The sequence below is a fragment of the Equus przewalskii genome, chromosome 14, assembly GCF_037783145.1.
Source record: "Equus przewalskii isolate Varuska chromosome 14, EquPr2, whole genome shotgun sequence".
In the NCBI taxonomy this organism is placed as follows: domain Eukaryota; kingdom Metazoa; phylum Chordata; class Mammalia; order Perissodactyla; family Equidae; genus Equus; species Equus przewalskii.
The window spans coordinates 87124058-87137267 of NC_091844.1; the positions used below are offsets into that span (position 1 = coordinate 87124058).

Sequence of the window (13210 nt, forward strand, 5' to 3'; positions counted from 1 at the left end):
TGGAAGTGTGTGGTTATTCACAGGGTTCTTTAATGAATGCAATTCTCTGTTAAACCTACGGTGATGTATGGACAACTTTACCAACGCTTCACGTTTATCCTTTCTTTGTAGACAACTTCACAAATGCTTCACATTTATTCTTTAAAATGACCCATTATCCTCTTCTGCCCCATTGATGATGTCATTCTGTTGATTAAGATGCTGGATGATTCAATATCCAGTGCTTTCCAGAGGTTTCTGGACGTACTGCAGCTTGTAAGTACTGCTAGGGTTCAGTGTTGCTATTCAGTAAAACTTTGTTTACCCTTTGGAAATAGTTTATAAATGTCAAATCTGTTAGATTGTTCTTGAGAAAGAGATGTGAAAAGAGTGCCCTTGAATTGATAACACATTTGGCTCAAGAAACACTCAGAAGGTGTACATCCAAGTGCAGCGGTCTGTCTCCTTCCAAGGGATCGTCTTGAGGAATGTGTGTATGTGTGTGTATATATATATTTATTCATCCTTTCTCAAAATACCTTTATTTATTCCTTCTGAGTGTGGTCTCAGAACATTGAGAATTACGTTAAAATTCTAGCTGTGCCTTTTAGTAAATACAGGGAAGTTGCTTAGACTCCTTGGCTCACGGTGGCTCATCCACCAAACAGGACACCACATGGACACTCTAGGGATGGTAGCAGGGAGGGACACGGCTACCCAGGGATGGCAGCAGGGGAAGCACATGGGTACGTCAGGAAAGTAGGGGGGTGACATATGAATACTTAGGGACGGTGGCAGGGGTGATACACGAATACTTAGGGACAGTGACAGGAGTGAAACATGGGTATTTAGGAAGTGTGGCAGCAGTAGTACTTAGGTCCTCTAGGAACAGTGGCAGGGAGGTACGGGAGTACTTAGGGAAGGTGGCAGGGGTGATACACAAATACTTAGAGAAGGTGGCAAGAGTGAAAGATGAATACTTAGGGACAGTAGCAGGGGTGATACATGAGTATTTAGGGAGAGTGGCAGGGGTGATACATGAATACTTAGAGAACGTGGCAGCGGTGATACACGAGTACTTAGGGAAGGTGGCAGGAGAGAAAGATGAATACTTAGGGACAGTGGCAGGGGTGATGCACGGGTACTTAGGGACAGTGGCAGGGGTGATGCACGGGTACTTAGGGACAGTGGCGGGGTGATGCACAGGTACTTAGGGACAGTGACGGGGTGATGCACATGGGTGCTTAGGGACGGTGGCAGCGGTGATGCACAGGTACTTAGGGACAGTGGCAGGGGTGATGCACATGGGTACTTAGGGACGGTGGCAGGGGTGATGCACAGGTACTTAGGGACAGTGGCAGGGGTGATGCACAGGTACTTAGGGACAGTGGCAGGGGTGATGCACAGGTACTTAGGGACAGTGGCAGGGGTGATGCACGGGTACTTAGGGACGGTGACAGGGGTGATGCACAGGTACTCAGGAAGGGTGGCAGCAGTAGTCCTCTGGGAACAGTTACAGGGAGGTACAGGGCTACTTAGAGATAGTGGAAAATGTCCTGTGTCACCACTGCTCTTCCTTTCCTGGCCACGGCCAGATGGAGAGATCATGTGGACAGAGAGGAGGCAGCTCGCACCCTGTCCTCCTCATCTGCACAGTCGAAATAGGTAATTCAGAGTCTTGGATCCTGGAATCTGTAAATACTATGAAGGTAATTTTCTGAGAAAATGAAACTTGCTTTTATGTTTTAACTAAACATTTTATCAGTCTCACATCTAATTTGGAATTATCTAAAATTTTAGTTTACTGATTCCCAGGACTTTTTCTAAAGGACGAGCTGGTTTATCCACAGAGCAGGTTGCTGCCGGGTGCTCTCTGAAGGTCACCGATACTCTTGGCTGGAAAGGTCTCCCTCACATGCCTTCTCTTATTTCCTCCATTTAGAAACCTGCCCGCGGGGTTCACTCTCTTTTCAGAAAGCCGTTATTAACTGCCCGTTAGCTATTGGTCCACTTAATAGCTGACAACTGAGGAGCTCACTGAGACTTATTCTGACTGTGTAAGTTACACGCCTTCCTCGTTTCTCACGAGAAGGACAGGATTCACCTCATTTTGTAGACAGATATCCAAGTTCAGTGGCTTGGGAGCCACGCAGTCAGGGTTTGAACTCAGCCTCCAGAGCTGCAGCTCTCTTTGGAGTCACTTTGCCAACATGTAGCAGGAAACCTGGGCGGGACCTTGGACAGCGGTGGGGGCTGGGGGTGTGCAGCGAGGAAGAGGAGGGGACAGAGAAGAAGGGCCCTAGGGGGAGCGGGCAGAGCCTGGTGGTGGAGGAAGAAGCTGGCGGCCCTGAGGGGGGCCAGGGGTGTGGAAGCAGGAGGGCGACATGGCCACATGGGGTCCCTGGGTGGGTGGGTGGATGTGAAGTGTGAAGAGTGCCCTGAGTCCCTTCAAGCTCTCAGCTTAAGTTCTCCCTCCGAGGTGAAGCCTTCTCTGAAGAGCCAGGCTGGGAGTGGGCCACTGTCAGAGGATGCTCACCTGCTTTCCAGCCACAGCGCCGACTGCAAAGGCCCATCGACTTGGCTATGATGTCCCTGTACTGTTTGTTCCATGAAGACGGCCACCACGTATGTTGCTAATCAGTGTATTTCATATACCCCCGAGAGCACTTGGCTTACACACAAACCACACGTACCACACATATACACCACACACACACCCAACACACACCACTAATACAGATATATACACACACCACACATATACACCACACGCACACTCCACACACACCACTGACACAGACATATACACACACCACACATATACACCACACACACATGCACCATGAATATCCTAACACATATACACACATACTACACATACATACCACACACACATACACCACACACACAGCACAAACACACACACCTCACACCTACTATGTGAAAGAACAAATGATGCAGAAATTGGTAATGAACTAACCTTGGTTACTTCACAATTCACTGTGCTTCAAATATCATATTCCCTGAATTATTAACAATTGTTACCTCTCATTTAAGAAACATTGCCCATGAGTCCACATTTATTACTGAGTAAATGAATAAATGGGAAGGGAGGGTGCAGATCTCCTGCACAGAAGGAGATGGAGTTTACCCACCCCCCTCCCACCTTGAGGTAGGCTGTGCTTGGTGATGTACGCCCGAGGAGTGGACTGTGGGAGGAGGAAAAGCATGACTCCACCATGGAGAAGTCTCGCCAACACTACTTGGGCCGGGTGAGCCAGGTCAGAACGTAGTGCGAGGGCCATAGAAGGGTTGACAGCATGCCTAGCATCATGATATGATGAAAGACCATATCTGTGGCCTCCTTCCCCAAAACCAATAACCCCAGGCTAACCATAAGATAAAACATGAGAGAAACCCAAATGGAGGGACATTCCGCAAAATACCTGACCAGCACTCATCAAAATTGTCAAGGTCATCAAAAACAAGAAAATTCTGAGACATCACTGACTAGAGAAGGCTAAGGAGACAGGATGGCTAAATGTAATGTGGGGTCCTGGATCTGATCCCAGAATAGAAAACAGACTTTAGGAAAAAATAAAGTGTGCAGTTTAGTTAATAGTAAAAAACAAAACTACATAAACATTGGCTACTTAATAAACTTTTCCGGCTTACTTTAAAGATATTAATTGTGAGTGGCTACTAGGCGTAAATTCCTGGGGCAGATAAGCTTGTGAATCCGACGTAGTCATAGCTTCTCACTGTTTTGAGGAGACAAGCCATGAACAGCCTTAACCAGAAAATAGACTTCCTGGAGGAGGTGATCTCCACGTTGACCTAAAACTTCAACTTGAAGTAAGACGAGAGAGGCAGCAAAAATCCAACTGAGGAAGATATGAGTGGTGGAAAAGAAAACAGACATTTTATGGAACATTCTGGAAACAAGCAGTCTTACAATAGAAGAGCATGAGGGACAGGTGTACACCTTTGTGGTTTGTGATCACGTGATTTAAATGCTCTTTCCAAACTAAAACAAAAGCTGTAGGGATGCTGGAACTGTGTGAGGTGTGCACACCATCACATCCTCAGTTCCTAATGCAGTTTATAATCTCACAGTCGCTCCTTAAAAATATGTGCTGACATGAAAGGGAGGAAAGAAGACAGAGGGGAAGGAAGGAATGAGAAATCAGTTGCCTGAGGCAGGTTTTCAGGATCCTGAGCTCCTTGCTAGGTATAGGTAGGCACTTCATCTCATGAACCAGGGGAATAAAGGCAATCTTTAAGCTAGAGCAAGTTGCCCTCCTCTAAAATTAAATGATGCACTATTCCTTCTTTTATGAAGTATATTGGCTGGTAAATATTTGCTTCTACAAATTCCTTATGAAATGTTGTCATTTGCTGCTACAAGTTTGTTCACCAGCATTTGCAGATTATAAAACAAATGTTGCAGATGAATATTAATAAGAAAGCATGAAAATATTATTTTAAGATATTTTTACTCTGATTTAGATATATATATTTATATACTCTGCTTTTTTAGGTTTTATATTTTGCATTAGCAAGATTTCTTGTTTGAGTGGTTGAATAAAACGTGTCCATTTGTGACAGAATGTCATAAAGAAAATCTTCCCCTCAAATAAGCAGATTTAAGCCACTCATTTAGGAATTCAGGAGCCCAGGGACAAGCCAGTGTGAAAGGTCAGGCAGCCTTAATGGTGGTCCAGGTAACCATAAGGGCAGTGTTGGTAGCAGTGGAGGAGTGGGTGTTGTTTTGGGGGAAATAAAAGTATTAGGCTCAAGAATGTGGGAGAGAAGTATAGAAATAGACAGTTAGAGTAAACTTGGATCAGAGATCTTGCCAAGGACTAGAGGTTAGGAACTGAATATGTCCCATTTTAGTTTAAAAAGAGAGGGAAGGCTTTCCAGTTCCAGGAATATGGTGGGTCAAATGTCCAGAAGCACTTTTATTCATTTAGTCACTAAATACATTTTTTAAGTATACTAGTATGTCTAGAAATGAAGGATGCATCAGTGAAGAGAAGAACAAAAAATCTCTATCATCCTGAAACTTGATTTTTAGCAGAAGACTTGAAATACAACATTAACAAAACAGGTAAGTAAAATATATGGTGCGTGGGAATTTGATAAATGTTATGCAAAAGAAACAGGTCAGAGTAAGAGGAATTGACAGCAGTCTTTGGAATGGGGGATTTGCAATTTAAATGGATGACAGGGTAGGATCCACGGAGAAGCTAACTCAACTAGAATCTGAGGGAGCTAAAACACTGAGTCTTAGAGATATTTGCAGGAAAACCCCTGAAACAAGAGCTTGCTCAGCATGCTGGAGGAATGGAGAAGAGGCTGAGTGCTGCCCCAGCAAAGCTGGAAAGACAAACAGGGGAAAAAATAATGGCAGAGCCCAGATTATAGGGGTCTTCCTAGGTTATATTAAGAGCTGGGGCTTCTACTCTGAAAGAAACAGAAAATCCAAGGAGGTTTCTGAGCACAGGCATGACCTGATCGGACACAGGTTTTACCACGGTCAGTCTGAACGGGATGCTGGGAGGGATTTTGAGTAGGGCACAGGTAGAGTAAAGAGACCCTTTAGGAGGCTGTTGGAGTTCTCCAGGTAAGGGATGGAGGTAGCTTGAATAGGGCGGTCATAGTGAAAGGCATAATAAGTTATGGCAACATATTGTCATCAACATCAACAGGATTTCCAGATGGGTTAGATGTGGATTGTGTGAAGAAGTGATTTGTATTGAATATGAGAAGAAATCTGAGTCAGAATAGTCCACTGAGGTGGAGAAAATGTGAAGAGAGTAAAAATAAGAGAAGCTAAGGGAAGAAAAGTCTCCAGAAGGAAAGAACAAGTTGATTGTGTTAAATGCTGCTGACAGGTCAAGTGAGATGAAAGCCCAGAATTCACTGCTGAACTCAGCAGTGCCAATGTTATCAGTGACCATGACAGGAGCGACTTCTTGGATTGAGAAGAGCAAGTCTAAGACAAAGCCATAAGAAAGGAAGTGGAAACAGAAAAAATAGACAACACCTTCGAAGAGCTCCACTGTAAAATGAGGTGATATTAACAGAGGAAGTGCAGTCAAACATATGTTTAAATGTGTGAAAGAATAAAATTCGCATTGACATACTGATGGGAATAATCAATTCTAATTATAGAATAATCAATTCTATAATAAAAGACCTAGGAGAAGGAGGTGACAACGGGTGGACTAGACAATATCACCTGAGTAGGTGAGCGATGGGTTCTAGTGCAAAAGCAGAGGATGGGCTCAAGATAGGATCACAGAGAGGAAAGAGGTACAAGTGGTAGGCAGTGCTGAAGAGCGTCAAATGCTGCAGAGGTCTGCTAAAGCAATTTCTGATGAACAGTCCACTAGGTTTAGTTGTTAGAATGGTATAAATAGCCTTAATAGATGTAGTTACCATGGGATTCTTGGGGAAAAAGGCAAGTTAAAAGAAATTTCAGAAAAATATAAAACAAGTATAGACAACTCAAGAGACGTGGTTATAAAGGGAGAAGGAAGTTCAAGTAATAATGCAACTTGGCAGCAGGTTTGGGAGAGGATTCTTTATGTTACTGGAGTAAAATATAAATGACACACAATTCACTGTTTTAACTGTTTTTAAGTGTACAATTCAATGGCATTAAGTACGTTCACATTGTTGAGCAACTATCAAAACCATCCATCTCCAGAATTGTTTCATCTTCCTAAAGGGAGAGAGGATTCATTTGAAAGGAGGGAATTTAGGTATAAATGTACATCAAAAGGGAAGCATTTGGTTGACAGGAAGAGTTTGCAGATGAGAGAGTTTGTGAGAGAGAAAAAGAAATGGATAGAAGCATGGACAGGTGGATAGACAGATGAGTAGATGAGTAGATGGATAGATGGATGGACAGGTGGATGGATCGAAGGATGCATGGGTGGATGAATAGGCAGAAGGAAGAGGAGGAAGTGAGGTGGATAAAGGAATGGATGAATGGATTATGGTGCTAAGATATAGTCTGGTAAGTAGAATGGGATTCAAGCATAAAGGCAAAAGTTAGGCCAGGAAATGGAAAGAAAAAATTAATATCTTCTAATTTTAGAAATACTAACTAATATACTCCCAAGGCAGACAATGTGTGTTGTCAAACATAATCCTCATGAAAACCATGTGTGGTAGTTATTATTGTTCTCCTTTTACTAATAAGGAATCTAAGGTTGACGGCATTTAAGAGTTTACCCTGAGTCACACAGCTACTAAGTGTTATAGTTTGGGTTTGAGCCCACATATATTTAATACCAAAGGCTGATCAGGAGGTGTTGTCCACAATACCATGTTTTCCTTTGTCCATTCCACAAACATAATAAACATTTGTAATGTGCAGGGGTCATAACACATGGCTGGACATTTGGAGATGAAAATGATTAGAGTCCTTATTTATTTTTTCCACTTTGGACTTGTTCATTTTGGCCGTATCCACTTACATCATAAATTATCAACTCTCTAAAGTTGGCACCTAAACCTGTCTCTCCAATTCATCCATTTAATCCATTGATTTAATTAATTAATAACACACTTATTCAAACCACAAATATTCATTAATTCCAGTAGGCTTTTCACTGCTGACTTTGTGTCAGGCATTGCATTGAACAGGAGGAATCTATTGGTGACTGTTATTAGCATATTTTCTACCGGGATGACGTTAAATGCCTTTCATGCTAAGTTCATACAGGAAGGAAGGGAGGGAATAGAAAGAGACCATGACGGGGAAATAGACCCAGATTCCCCCTTCCTTCTGTCGGAAGCCTATCTCTGCAGATACTGAGTTTAAGGGATCTGGCAAACTTAGGTCCTCTCTGAGCCAGCTGTAATCTGTGATAGGTCTGCTCTGAAGAGTAGAAGTGGCCCTCAGCCATATGACTTCTGGAAAATGATAGTTCTTAGTGCTAGGGGAACACTGGGGAAGAAGGGGCTGCCTTGAGGAAGGGATCTAATAGGAAACAGGTGAGAGACTTAAGCTGTTCAGTCTGTGGTGGGGCTGGTCTCTAGCCTCCATGGGAAGGAATTGTAGCAGGATCTAAGAGCCAGAGTTTAATGCCTTCTAAGTACCCAGGTCACACATAGAGAAATCTAGAACTAACTAAACTGAAAGCTAGTGTCCTCCAGAGTGCCAGGGCGTTCAGTGTCTCCCCAGACAGTGAACCCACTATGAAATGCCCTGGAGCGAATGGAGATGAGGACTAATGTTCTTTCAATTCCTTTGAGCCAGGGTCCTGTCTGTGGAAAGCTGAGAGTGACTGCCATCATTTGGGAAAGCTCAGAGCTGAGTGTGGAGATGGGCAGGAAAGGCCCTGCGCACAGCAGCATGCTGGGAAGCACAGTGGGAAGCCACAGTATGTTCAAGGAAACACCAGCCATTCCACGGGACCTCTCAGAGCTGCCTTTCCAGGGATCCTGCCTCACTAATGGATCCTGTATGACTCTCCTGATGGAATGCCCTAGAAAGAGAGACATTACAAATAAGCCTTAATAAAAACGCTCAGGAGAAAATATTGAGATGTGCATTAGCCCAGGTCCTGAGATATGGAGGCCAAGTGGGGAATAAACATTCAAGGATTTATTAGGACAAACACATGTGAGGACAAATGGGGAGGGAGCGGGAAGAGGCTAGAGGATCCTCCAGAGCACAGAGCAGGTCTGACCCTGAGTAAAGGAGGGAGGCAGGAGCGAAGCTGGTGTGAGAGCCCCCGGCTGCAGTAGGGTTCTAAGGAAAGTTTGCAGGCTTCCAGGGAGTCCTGGAGCCCAAGGAGGCCTGCATCTTCCGAGGAGGCCGGCCTTCTCTTACCTGCCACACTCAGTCCCTGGCCTGGAGCAGCCTGTGGATGTCAGAAGGTGCAGCTGGAGCAGGGGCCAGTGAGGTTCAGCCCAGGGTACTCTCAGGGCTACCATGGGAGGTAAAGGCCACTATGTAACATTATTTCATCTTCTTGAAGCATCTGCTGCTCCGTTGAAGAGTCCAGATACTTTGTGAAATAGTACATCATATGCCTGCACACCTCTGCTTGCAATGAAGAGGGAAAGTGTTATTTCTTAGCAGTTAGATGAATAAACTGAGACGTTGTTGAGTGGCATGAATAATCAATACTAATCTTACAGAAGACATAACTAGAATCCACTTCAGAGTTCTGGTTTCTAAAATAAAAATTTTAACCAAAAATTTGTATGTTTAAAAATAGCAGGAAACTGGAAAATTGTATCCTTAACAAAATAAAGCTATTATTCTATAATTTTTAACCTAGTCCCATAAAATAATGTGTCCCAAGTTTGATATTGTTATGTAGTATGTTATGTAGTATGACTAACACAGTATTGGGCATGTTGTTTAGCTAATAATTTTCTCTTGCATGGAGCAGGAACTTACAAACGCATGTATAGGCTCATATTCTCACATGTGGAATAATTTTTTTAAATTTTTTTGCTATTAGAACGTACTAGAATAATCTGCTAGATATAATGGGGGCCTCAGCAGGAAAATCATTTATTTTTTTCGTGATAACTGAACAAGTAAAGATGGTGAATACTATTACCACAGATATGTTTCTGGAATGTTTTCCAGGTGCCAAAATGATTTTTAAATTTGTATACATTTGCATAGTTGGTGAACAATTTTAGTCAATCAAAAAATGAGGCAGCGGGAGGGCAATTACATAAGAGAATCAAATCTTTTTTTTTTTAAGTCAAATCTAGATGGTGTAATCCAGCATTCTGCCTAATGGATGATGACAGGGCAGTGATGCCAAGCCCCACACTAGCTGAGGCGTCCATGCCCTCCTTCCCCAGTCTGTGTTGATTAGCTTGCCTGCCAGTTAATAGCATGGTTGTGTTTTACACAGGAGCTGCCAAAGAGGGGGCCCATTCTTCACACATAAGAGCAAATAAAATAGTTGTAAAGAACAGTATTTGCAATAGTAAGGATTCTAAGAATATATCACTTCCCACTGCAGGTCCAATAGTTAACTGTTTATTTCCTCTTGGTTTTAGATGCAGGCTAATCTCTTAGTTGGGTTTGACTAAAGATATGTGACCTTGATATGAACGAGCTTTGCTCTCAACTTCACAGTCACCAATGGGGGTATCATGGGATATGCTGGACCCACATTTGCATCCTCAAGTTTATAGGGGCTGCAAACACGCCATAATTAATGGACAGTTTACTCTGACAATCCATGAAAAAAACATTTCCTCAGTTTCATACTTTTTTTTTAATTGGACAGAATGTTCATAAATGAATTACTGTCCATATTCAGCTGTGTTTTTCAACCTTGGAAAGCATTTCTTGGGAGAACTGATTTAATTAATTATGAAGGGATAGGTTGCTTGGACTTTTTGAAGCAAATATTAATTTGTAAAGACTCGTGTGTCCCAAGCTGGGCTGTCAAAACACTTACTCAGAAAATATGAAATCAACATACGTAATTTCTCAATTCTCAACAGGAGGGAAAAGAGGACTGCAATGAATTCAGCCACAACTACCTACACGGAAATATTGAAATTCATCTTATTTTCACCCAGACCTTACACATTTCACTTGGAATGGATATCACAGAGACTGTGCATATATGTGTTCCGATTAGAAGTAGAAAAATCTATCTTCCTTTTTTTTTTAGGTCTCAGAACAGGGAGTCTGAGATTACTTAAAGCAATTAAGCCCTGCTGATTATAAGTAGATGTCAGTTTCTAATAAGTAAGTGGAATGTTTCCAAGCAAAGTCTGTTTTGAGAAGACAAGATTCTTCTCTGTGGACCATTCCCTTTTAAATGGAGGAAATTTTCGTTGAAGCAAGATTACTGTTGAATTAAAAAGACCGTGTAGCATGTGGCTCAGTGGCCCACAATCTGTCATGCTTTTAGGGATGCATGAGATGGGCTGAGTTTATCTCTGTGCATCTTCTGCACAGGTGGTCAGCCGCCCAGTTTAAAGGCACCACTGAGCATGCATCTACCCCACCAGGTGGGGGCCTTCCACCTCCCATTGATGTGCAGACATGGTGAGCAGGCTTGGGGTGCAGCCTGGGCATCGGTCCCCTGATTTCAGAACATTGGCTTTATCTTCTCACTGAACATCGTACTGCAGCTGTCAGATGGTCTGCATTTTAAATTCTGTTGCCTGTCAATCATGGGCAAATGAAGAGAAAGAGCTCAACCATGAAACCGGGAGTTCTGGGGAGAAGGGAGGTTTGCATTTTGCAGAGGACGCTCAGCTACTGGACTTGGTTTTGATTTGCTCCAACATAGACAGTTCCTTTTGTGTTAAAATGTGTTTTAAAGACTCTGAGTCCACAATAAAATCAAACAGCGAGAAATAGAAGAATTGAGGGAATAGAGAAAAATCTGAGAGTCAGGAAGCAGACCTAATTCACCAAAGACCAAAGGGCCAGTTTTCCCCAGTGCGGGTAGTGTGCCCAAGGCTGCCTCTTTACCGAAAGGGAGCCGTAAGGATGCACAGTCCATGTTAAAGATGGAGAGAAATTCTTCAATACAGCAATAATTTGAGATGGGGTTGCTGCTCCCTTTAGTTTCACTGATTCGAGGACTAAGCAACTCCTTTCCCTTTTTGTCTCTCACCTGTTGAGGATCTTTGAGGACATGTCTGTTGAGGTGGAGAGCTCTGGCGAGGACAGGGATGTCTTTGTGAAGCCTCCCCAGACCCAGTTCTCTGCTGCAGGATGCCCCAGCTCAGTGTGCCTTCTGCTGTCTTTCTCGCTGCCAGATGGGGTCAATCGTTTAGAATTCGCTCAAACTCCAATTAGAGGTGTTGAAAGTCCACTGCAGTAATGTAAACCACGTCCTCAGTGCATTCTTTTAAATAACATTTTGAAAGATGTTTTATGGAAACTGCTCTTCTTTCCCTGGGACCCATTCTTATGTATTAATGTGAACTGACCTTCCAATGCAGTAATCTATTTCAGGACCAAAGTAGCATTTTAGTTCTATAACACCCTTTTACTGGAAAAAAAAAATAAAGGGGGGGGGATGTATTTTAGGAATAAACTTTATGTAGATTGTATGAGCTGGGCAGGACCGACATGGAAATGATATGCATAGAAGTGTGTGAGGGAGTTGACATTTTTTTTAAGTAGATATGATTCTATTTCTCTTACACAGATAAACGTAGACAAATTAAAAAATACAAAAAATAATTATTTTGAACTAAATAGAAGGCTACAAAACAAAGAAACCACTGTTGATAGCATATTTCCTATGAGAAATTCTGGATTTAACTCACAATAATGTTTTTGGTGTAGCTGATACATATTGTCAAATTGCTATTAAACAGACTAACTAGTTGCATCCTTCCACAAGCAGTGCGTGGGTGGATCCATTTTACTGCCTTGCACGCTTATCACATATCTGCGTGCATGTGTGTGTGTGATTATGCATCAATGTATTCTGAATTGATAAAATACAGTGTTCTGATTTCTAGCAAAAGTGAGCTTTTGTTTAAGCAGTCTTGCTTTTTGGAATCATCTGTTCATATCTGCTCATTTATGGAGGCTTTAGTGGTTTTCATACAGAGGTGCCTGAGTTCTTTATATATTAACCTTTACATGCTTTAATTTTTACTAATTTGGTTAATTTTATATAAAGTTTTACATTTGTGTAAATTCAATTTTTAACTAATTTTCTCTTTTTCATTTCTGCCATAGCTTCTAAGCTTGGATAAGAGGTAGTATTCTAATGAGATAGAAATAGTTGGCAGCATTCTAAGGCAAGCCTACTTGTACCAGCAGAAGTCCACCTTATGTCAGGGCACCGATCTGCCATGGGATGGTGCACATGATCTTACTCAGATGGCATCTGGATTTGCGTTTGTGGTCTGACACCTGATCGTCTCCCCACATCAAACTATCGGACTGACCTGACCTCTTGTCCTAATGCCCAAACATGCCTGTGTCAGACTTGTCTACACTGGGGCAGTCTTTCGTTTTCCCAGCCAGCTCCTCTGAAGGGCTGGGGTAGGATTTGGTGATTTGGTTGGCCCTGAGATAGATGTGTCATCAGATTTCAGGGTCATTTCCAGGGACATATACTCTTAGCTGAGACAGGCAAAAGACTCGGCAACTTTTAACTTCTGGCAAACTTACGGAATTATAATATTTTAGAGTTTAGAACTCTAAAATATGCCAATTAATAGTTTTTAAAATTTTCTTTTTAAAAAGTAG

The 13210-nt window shown here is 42.5% G+C and overlaps 1 long non-coding RNA gene across 1 annotated transcript; it reads left to right on the forward strand.

Annotated features, from left to right (window-relative positions):
* Nucleotides 1-2465: 2465 nt before the first annotated feature.
* Nucleotides 2466-8540, forward strand: LOC139075470 (uncharacterized). Its single transcript, XR_011525830.1, has 2 exons — nucleotides 2466-2604; nucleotides 8258-8540. It is a non-coding gene; the product is annotated as an uncharacterized lncRNA (long non-coding RNA).
* Nucleotides 8541-13210: the final 4670 nt, after the last annotated feature.